General features: G+C 29.8%; 4 non-coding genes across 4 annotated transcripts; all 4 read right to left on the bottom strand.

Annotated features, from left to right (window-relative positions):
• Positions 1–3,211: 3,211 nt before the first annotated feature.
• Positions 3,212–3,298, bottom strand: LOC131179802 (small nucleolar RNA snoR114). The gene has a single exon (XR_009148688.1). It is a non-coding gene; the product is annotated as a small nucleolar RNA snoR114 (small nucleolar RNA).
• An 8-nt stretch (positions 3,299–3,306) lies between these two features.
• TRNAG-GCC (transfer RNA glycine (anticodon GCC)) lies at positions 3,307–3,377 on the bottom strand. Its single transcript has one exon. It is a non-coding gene; the product is annotated as a tRNA-Gly (tRNA).
• A 1,783-nt stretch (positions 3,378–5,160) lies between these two features.
• Positions 5,161–5,246, bottom strand: LOC131179803 (small nucleolar RNA snoR114). Its single transcript, XR_009148689.1, has one exon. It is a non-coding gene; the product is annotated as a small nucleolar RNA snoR114 (small nucleolar RNA).
• Positions 5,247–5,257: 11 nt separating this feature from the next.
• Positions 5,258–5,328, bottom strand: TRNAG-GCC (transfer RNA glycine (anticodon GCC)). The gene has a single exon. It is a non-coding gene; the product is annotated as a tRNA-Gly (tRNA).
• Positions 5,329–9,431: the final 4,103 nt, after the last annotated feature.

Genomic DNA, 9,431 nt, shown 5'->3' with positions numbered 1-9,431 from the left:
TTTTCACCATTTTCTTTGAGATGATTTGTGATGAAAACTAGTCCTGGATTATCAGAAGGAGCCAAAAAGTATGGAGATTTGGGATCAATCGCTGCACTTTGTGATGTTGCAGCAACTGATACCAAATCCTCCTAGTTTGTATTTCCCTCTTACATTCTAAAGAATAATTAGCTAGGTTCTAACCCGCTCTGATACCATAAAGAATTTGAGAATACTCTTTGATGATATTATTGTCAAAAAAGTGTTACATATATATAGTGCAGAGTATTAATGCTAAAGGCTAAAATTAAGGATCCTATACAAAAAAAATATGGTTTGACTTTGTACATGATAATACAATAAAGGAAATATATGATTTCCCTTAATTCATGAACTATAATGTCAGAAAATCATGGATTTTCCTCCATCAACCACAACTATAGCCTTCGCATCTTCCCTCAGGCTTACATTTCCATCCAGAAGAGTATTGGATTTTCTGGCTCATTAGGATTCCAGAAAAGGCTACTGTTAATTCTAATAAGTTGTTTTATATATTTAATCTTGTTTTTAATAGTATCTTTCATTATAAATATATATTATGAAATCTAAAATTCTAATTAATTATCAAAAATATTTAATACTTTGGAATTAGATTATTTTTCACTATAATTCATTTGCAGTTTCAAAATGAGAATATAAGTTCATAAACTAATCCAAGATCAATAAACCTAACCCAAATTACCCAAACTTAAGACTTGTAACTGTTGTGCACTGCGGAAGCATGTAAACTGCAAAGAAATAAAACAAACATACAAAATACCAATATTTACGTGGTTTACCCTTTCAACATAGAGCTGCATCCACGGACATACTATTTTCCACTATCATCAATAAATAAATCATCATTACAAGCTCATAACTATGCTACCCATCAACCCAATTACACCCAAGAGAACTCATACTACATAACCGCTCATAGTAAATATATTAGTTAGTCCCTCTCAGTCTTTTTTAGACATAACCCAATATATTTACTATTACAATACTACACCACAAAGGGTGCCTTCAACTATATGGGCAAGAGCCCTCTTACCAATAGACAAGAATTCATTCCTTTTGAATTCTATGTCCTTACTCCATCTTAGGCCGAAGCCTCTCTCCACTGCAATGGGCAAATGCCTCTCATCAATGGGCAAATCCTCAGCAATTGACAAGGCCCCTCTCTACAATAGGTGACATCCTCACTCCATGAGCTGAAAGCCATTTTCTTCAATGGGCAAAAGCCAAATAACCTTTTCTATCATTCTCCTATTTATAGTGTTAATTCCCTCAATCCTTATTTGATTAGGAGTCCCACTCAATTTAGAAATAACACTAAAATAAGAGTTTTACTCATTATAGGAAATATTCCTCCATCCTATTGAGGAATATTTCTCCCACTTAAATTAGGAAAAGATCTCTCTCCATATCCCATTAGAATTTTGAGTCATAATTCTAACAATCTCCACCTTGAGTCAAAATCCATCAACCATTGCATACTTCAAATTCTTGGGTGTCAACAAATCATCAAATCTCCATACTTGAGCTTGAACCCTTCAAATCATCAATTCTTCAATCTTCATCTTGGGTATAACTTGCTTTGTTCTTCAAAAAATCTTCACGTCATCAACCATCTTGATTTTACATCAAGAGCTCTACCTTAATTTCAACTCTCCACCACCACCATTATTGTATGTGCGATTTTCTACATGTCGCAATAGCTCCACCTTCAACCAAACTCACCAAGATCATCCCCATGCTCTGATACCAAGCATGTAAACTGTAAAGAAATAAAGTAAGCACACAAAACACTAATATTTACGTGGTTCACTCTCTCAACATAGAACTACATCCACAGACATGCCATTTTCTACTATTATCAATAAATAAATCATGATTACAAGCTCATAGCTATGCTACCCATCAACCCAATTACACCCAAGAGAACCCATACTACATAATCGCTCATAGTAAATATATTAGTTAGTCCATCTCAGTCTCCTCTAGACATAACCCAATATATTTACCATTACAATACTACACCACAAATGGTGCTTTCAACTATATGGGAAAGACTCCTCTCACCAATAGACAAGAATTTCTTCTTTTTGAATTCTATGTCCTTACTCCACCTTAGGCCGAAGCCTCTCTCCACAGCAATGGGCAAGTGCCCCTCATCAATGGGCAGATCCTCAGCAATTGACAAGGCCCCTCTCTACAATGGGCGACAGCCTCACTCCATGAGTTGAAAGCCATTCTCTTCAATGGGCAAAAGCCAAATAACTTTTTCTATCATTCTTTTGTTTATAGTGTTAATTCTCTCAATTCTTATCTGATTAGGAGTCCCACTCAATTTAAGAATAATACTAAAATAAGAGTTTTACTTATTATAGAAAATATTCCTTCATCTTATTGAGAAATATTTCTCCCACTCAACTTAGGAAAAAATCACTCTCCAAATCCCATTAGGATTTTGAGTTATAATTCTAACAGTGACGTTAAATGAAAAAACTTGGAGAAGATACCAACACAATTCAACAATCTAAATAAGAAAAAACTCAAACCTAGCTTGGAGAATTTTTTAATTACCGGTGTCAATATGTAAAACTATTACAACCTATTCTAATTAAGTTCTCCATCATCGGAGAATTTAATTATTCATTATTTTATGGCCCTTTTAACGCTCCCATGTAACTAGGCTATAGACCTATATGATGTGCATGTTCAATTCCTAGCAGAATTTGAATATTAGAATTTATAAAACAGCAACCTTTTAAATCTCAATATTAGCTTAAAATTTTCAATTATCTTGATGAGATTTTATCATATAAAATTGATGTATGTATAAATCACTTTACAACATGATATAAAATTGATGTAATGTCCACCTTGTTTTTGTGTCTCATATTTCTAATTCTATAACACCATGGATGTGTAACTTAAAATTTGAAATTAATGATATTTCTTTATATATTATATGATTCTTAAATAATAAGAAATTTAATATGAGCCTACCTTGACTTATCTATTAAATATATAACATTCATTTGATAGGTGTTAAATTTAAGTTACCATTTTCTCATTCTTAAAAAAAAAAAAGAAAAAAAAAAAAAAAGAAGAGGCACCCAGACATTTCAAGTTAAGAAACTGTATGTTTCAAATTATAAATTGTTTTGAAATAAATAATAAGAGAGAGCTCAGTTGCGCTTGATTTCATCTGAAGTTCAGATGATGCTGATGGACCCCATCCATCAATAGTGCGCAGAATTCCTCATAGCTCTGGCCAATTGCACCAGCCGGGAATCGAACCCGGGTCTGTACCGTGGCAGGGTACTATTCTACCACTAGACCACTGGTGCTTCTTGGTTAAATGGCAAGATAATGTTTTTTTATATATATCTGAGATCATGTGAAGCTTTTTTGAATTTTTTGCTTTGGCCTATCAGATAGAGGACTATTGATTACAGCCTGCAAAGTTCCAGCAATAGCAGGAGTAGAACAAGGCTGTTCCTGAAATAAAACATTATTAAATGTTGAATTTGAAAAAGCACCCCAAAAAATACATCTACAACGATTACTCTTAAGGTTTCAATTGTGGATTATTAATTGTATTGTTTTTAACACACTGCTTCTTAACTTTGTTGTCCTGAATCAAAGATCAGGCAATATCAACCACAGAAATTTATATACAACAGGTGTTAAAAGGACAGAAAGATAAAGAAATAATCAAGTTTACAAGGTTCACATTATGGGTATGCCTAGAAGTCACAAGACATATTTTCACTAGATACATGATATAATATTGGGACACAAAGGAGAAGGAATGTTTCAGGTTTATAAGTTGAATTGGAACTCAAAACTGAATCCAAGCGATGTGCTTAATTTCCTGAAACCTCTACAAGTCTACTTATTCCTTCAGAATATATCAGTAAGATTGCCTGAATACAGAGGATATTCTGGGTAGTCACTGTGGATGAGCTCTAGGCTAAAGCCATTAGTTTTTGAAGTAGCAAAACTGAGAAGTGAAAGTATAATGAGGTGAAGAAAGAGAGCAGCTGATGGTAAAGCTTGGAGTTAAGGCATTTTTGAGGTGACAGATTAAGATAGTCATTCAAAATAAGGTTTGAGAATATTTATTTTGCTTCACATTCAAGAGTTACCACACAATCATGCATGGTAATTATTTTTAACTACAAAATCCTGCAGAAAAGGTGAGACAATAAATTGGTGTTCCATTAAAAAATATTGCAGCCAATAAGTACAATTGCTCAAATAGCTAGCTAGTTCACCATTCCTGAAAATGGAATTAAGTTGCCTGCAATTTCTATTAATTTTGGACTACATATATATCCTAACCAAGCTAATTATAGCCAAAATCTTAAAATCAATTTGGAGATTTTAAATTTTGTTCATATAAATTGGTGGTTGATAATAAAAAGAAGAAAAAATAAAATTTATAGTCAGTGCACTTAGTTGTGATTAGCAAAATGAACCATGAAATTGTGAGATTTGAATACAATTGTTATCAATTTTTTAAAATTAAAACAATTGAATATAATTATTAATTAGCCAAAATTTTTGAATTTTTATATTTAATCGGCATTAATAATAATAATATTCATTTAAAAGTTCTTAATTTATTAAATGCGTAAATTTAGTCTCTAAGTAAAAAATAAATAAATTTACTTTATTTTTAAATTCTAATATAATTTATAATTTATTTAATTTATTTTAATAATTAAAAAAATTTTAAAACGATGAGCATATACATTATTTTTATATATTAAATCTATTACCATGGAATAGTATTAGACACATTTTTTTATGAACTAATTAATTTACTTTTTTAACTAATATTACTATTATCTTTTTTTTATAATTAAACTTAACAATTAAATATTTTTTATTATAAATTTTATATTTATTCTATATATTATAATAAATAAATAATAAATATTAAATTATTACTATTAATTGGCCTTAAATTAAACTATATACATCATTAATATGCAATAATATTTTATATTATTATAAAACATAATTACATGTGATTTAAAAAAAATTATATTCTTAAGAGTCTTAAATAGAAGATGGGAAAGAATAATCGCACAACCCATGTTTAAAAAGAAAAGAAAAGAGGTAGAGCTCAGCTGCGCTTGATCTCATCTGAAATTCAGATGATACTGATGGACCCATCCATTAGAAGTGCGCAGAATTCTTCCCTGCTCTACCCATTAATTGCACCAGCCGGGAATCGAACCCGGGTCTGTACCGTGGCAGGGTACTATTCTACCACTAGACCACTAGTGCTTCTTGGTTTAACTTTTCCCATTATTATATATTAAATATTTGATAATGTAAATGCAATCGCTAGTTTTTATTGTTTTGTACACCAAATTTCTCTATATTACTATTAAAAAAACTCTTGAAAAGTTTAAAAATGTTTCTTACTATTTTTTTTATTATTTTATAAATTCTTGAAAATCTTGAAAAAAAAAATTAGGAGACTTCAAAAGCTGATTAATGCATAAAAATTTTAAGATGCTTTTTAATAATAATTTTAAATATATTTATATATATTATTGAAACTAATTTTAAAATAATTATATATCCAAAATATAATTAAATTTTAAAATTTTATCTGCTAAATAATATTTTATGTTTTAATCGGAAATTTTTCTACTTGATTACTGTTAGGGGTGAGCATTCAGTTCGAACAGAACCGAATTAAATTATAAAAATCAAATTTTAAATTTTAGAAACCAAATCGAACAGAAATGAGTGAAAAATCGAATCGAACCGAGCAGCTCTATTTCGATTCGGTTCAGTTTAAATCAATTGATTTTGATTTTTGATTGATTTTTTAATTTAGACTTGATTTTTAACTTATTTGGTCTAATTTTGACTTTGGTTTGAATCTAATAATTATTAATCAATGAAATTAAACAATTAATATACGTAAAATTAAATATAATTTATAAATTTCCCATAAAAATAAATCAATTCAAAAAGTGATTTGGTTCGATATGATTCGATTTGAATATATAAATTACTATTTAGTTCTGTTCGGTTTAATCAATTTTTTTCTCTTCAAAATAGAACCGAACCGAAATAACCCAAACTTTTATAATGTAAAACTAAACCGAACCAATTAAATTTTAAAATCAAACCAAATGAATCAAATTGACTCAATTCGATTCGATTTTTCGATTTGAACCAAATTCTACTCAGTCCTAATTGCTGTTGACCCTGAATACGATCATTAAAATCACGTGACGCTATAGTGAAATACGCATCAGTGAGGTATTTTAAGTATCAATGAGGTATTTTAAGAATTTGCTTCATCAAACTTTGAGAATATTTGACTTAATTTATGAAAAATGGGTTGATAAATTAATTTTAATTTGTAAATATTTAAAATTTTAATTAATTATGTGTTTAATAAAAAATAATTTATAAACATATTTATTATTAAAATAACTAAAATAGATATTAAATAAAAATTATATAATAAAATATTTATTCAAATTAGCTTATGAGTTAACTTATAAATACCAAACTGAAAAGTTAAATTCACCTGCTTATAAATTTAAAAATTAATATAAGCAAACATGCCATCTTATATTTAGAGTTTATAAATTAAGATAAAAAATTTGTCTGGTTGATTATGTATTCAAATTATTAATGCGTGGGACAGAAAAATTATTATATGATTTTGGAGTTCTCTTTATAAAATCATGGATTTCACTTCTTATAAATATAGAAAAAGTGAAAAATTATATATAGAGGAACACTGAAAATCAATACTCCAGTATAATTAGCCGTGAGACACACCCAAAACGTGTTCCTGAATGCATAGGCCAAGAGTAGAGGTGCATCCTTAGACTTACCTTGAGAAAGGGATTAATCAAGGTATGCCTAAATACCAACTAGCCATCTCGATTAATTGGCCTCTAAACAACTCTTTACATTGGACAATATCATCAATTATTCTTTATTCAAGGACCTATAAAGTCTTCGGAATTTGGTGGACCATAACACTTTTGGAGAAGTCCTGAAAGTTTGCTGAACACAACTTTTTAATATAGGACTTACAGATAGCAATTATAACATTTGAATTTTTCTTTATCCAAAGACCTTTTAGCTATTGATGTTGTTTTCTTTAAGAAAAACGCTGATGGGTTTTTGCTTTCAAGTTCACTTTTTGTCTAATTTTTGCATTCAGCGTACCCTTCTATTGGCCCTTAGAACTCTGTCCTTAAGGATTGTTTGGCCACAAGTATGTCATTTTAAAATGCAAAGATCCCCCCAGGGTTTGACAGGTTCTTCTGGAGTAATTCCAGGAACAAGAACAGCAAAGAAGTAAGCAATTTTACCCAGCAAAATTAAGCAAAGAAAGAAATAAGCTAAGAAGAGAAAATGAAGTGAACTGATTAGTTTTGCACACGCTGATAGCTAGGCTGCAATTTATAGTGATAAGTTGTAACGTTAAACAGAAAATAGAGGAGGAGATAAGAAAATAAAATCTGTTTCTAACATTAACTAAGAGAAAAATCTGCTGGACGAATATGTTTAAAATATTTAGTCAAAAGTGTAGCTAAACTTTAGAAAACTTGGTTTAGATTGATATCTTCTTTTTCTTTTTGAATTATACTGAGATATACAACAGCTGAATCTAAAATGATCTTATGCTTGACTACCTGGATTTTCATAAGATTGTTTTTGTTTTCTATGCCATAAAATCCCATGTCTTGGTGATGTTATATATGTGTATGATGCTCGATGAAAATGTTCCTCTGTTTGCCCTGTCCTTGAAGATTTTAGCCACTGCAAGACAAGAATGAAATTGGGATGGTGTGAAAATTATGGATATTTATATACCTTCCCTGCAAAGACTGTCCATTCATTCCAATGTTTGCCGTTTTCAGGACCTTGAGCTTAAAGGCACTACATTGGGTGATTATTCTGTGAACTTTTTGTCGTCCTCAGTTGAGGCTTGTAGACGTGATTTTGGGCTTCTTAAAGGAAACTCACAAGTTAAGCATTTAACACTAAATGGTGATGTTATGTCGGTATGCCTGATTACATTCTGAATTTAGTTAATGCTTCTTTCCTATACATGGCGTTATTGAATATTCTATCATTTGTGTTTTTGTATTTTATATAGTCTCTGCACATCATTATTCGTGATCATATTCATGCTCTCCCTAAGTTCCATAATCTTAAAAAAATGGAGTTAAATGTTGGGAACCTGCCAAACTTACTTGAAAGCTCTCCAAAACTAGAAGCTCTTGTCTTTCCAGGGAAAAGTTGTGTTATAGTTTTATGTAAACTCCACTTTCTCCTTGAGTTTGGAATGCCTGCAGTTTTGACAATTTTCCTGCTCAGGGACTTGTGGTGCCTAAACAGTGGGGTGTGTAGTTTCGGTTAAGAGTCTGCTTAGTAATTGGAATTGAACTAAAATTTCGGTAGGATTTTGTTCGGTTCTTTATTATTTCGATTTTAATTTGGTACGATTTTTGGTTCTTTGATATGGATTTCTAAGGATGTGCAGTTTCAGTTCAGCTCGGGGTTTGCCTGAGAACCGAAATCGAATCAAAATTATAGTCCGGTTTCAGTTCAGTTCTTCATTGTTTCGATTACAGTTCGATACGGTTCTCGATTCTTCGATTTCAGTTCAGTTTTGTACAATTTCGATTCAGTTCTTCATTCTTAAAATAAATTTATATAATTATTTCTTTAAAAAATTACACTTGAATTAGTATTTAAGTTTTGAATTCAATTATTAATATATAATATATCCTATTATATTTTTTAGCTATTTTTAAATTATATAATCCTTAACTATAAAGTGTATATATATAATTTAAGATTAAGTATATTATATAATATAATAATATAAATATATCATATAATATACATTTTAACTATGTATTAATTATGTAATAATTAACTATAAGATATAAATATAATTATGAATTAATATATATATGGTATAATAGTAATTTATAATAAAAAATTACAAAGTAATTTAATATATTTATAACTAAAATTATTAAGAAAATATAAAAAAATGAGATATAATATTAGATTATATTTAGTTCATAATTATATATACATATATAAATATACAACTCAACTCAACTCAACTAAGCCTTTATCCCAAAAATTTGGGGTCGGCTATATGGATTCGCTTTTTCCACTCTGAACGATTTTGGGTTAAATCCTCAGAAATGTGTAATGCTTCCAAGTCATGCTGTACTACTCTCCTCCAAGTCAATTTAGGTCTACCCCTTTTTTTCTTTCTATCCTCTAGCCTAATGTGTTTTACTTGTCTAACTGGAGCCTCCGTATGTCTACGCTTCACATGACCAAACCATCTCAATCTCCCTTCTCTCAACTTATCTTCAATT

Source organism: Hevea brasiliensis, chromosome 4 (assembly GCF_030052815.1).
Source record: "Hevea brasiliensis isolate MT/VB/25A 57/8 chromosome 4, ASM3005281v1, whole genome shotgun sequence".
Classification (NCBI taxonomy): Eukaryota; Viridiplantae; Streptophyta; class Magnoliopsida; order Malpighiales; family Euphorbiaceae; genus Hevea; species Hevea brasiliensis.
This window is presented reverse-complemented; position numbering and strand designations above follow the sequence as displayed.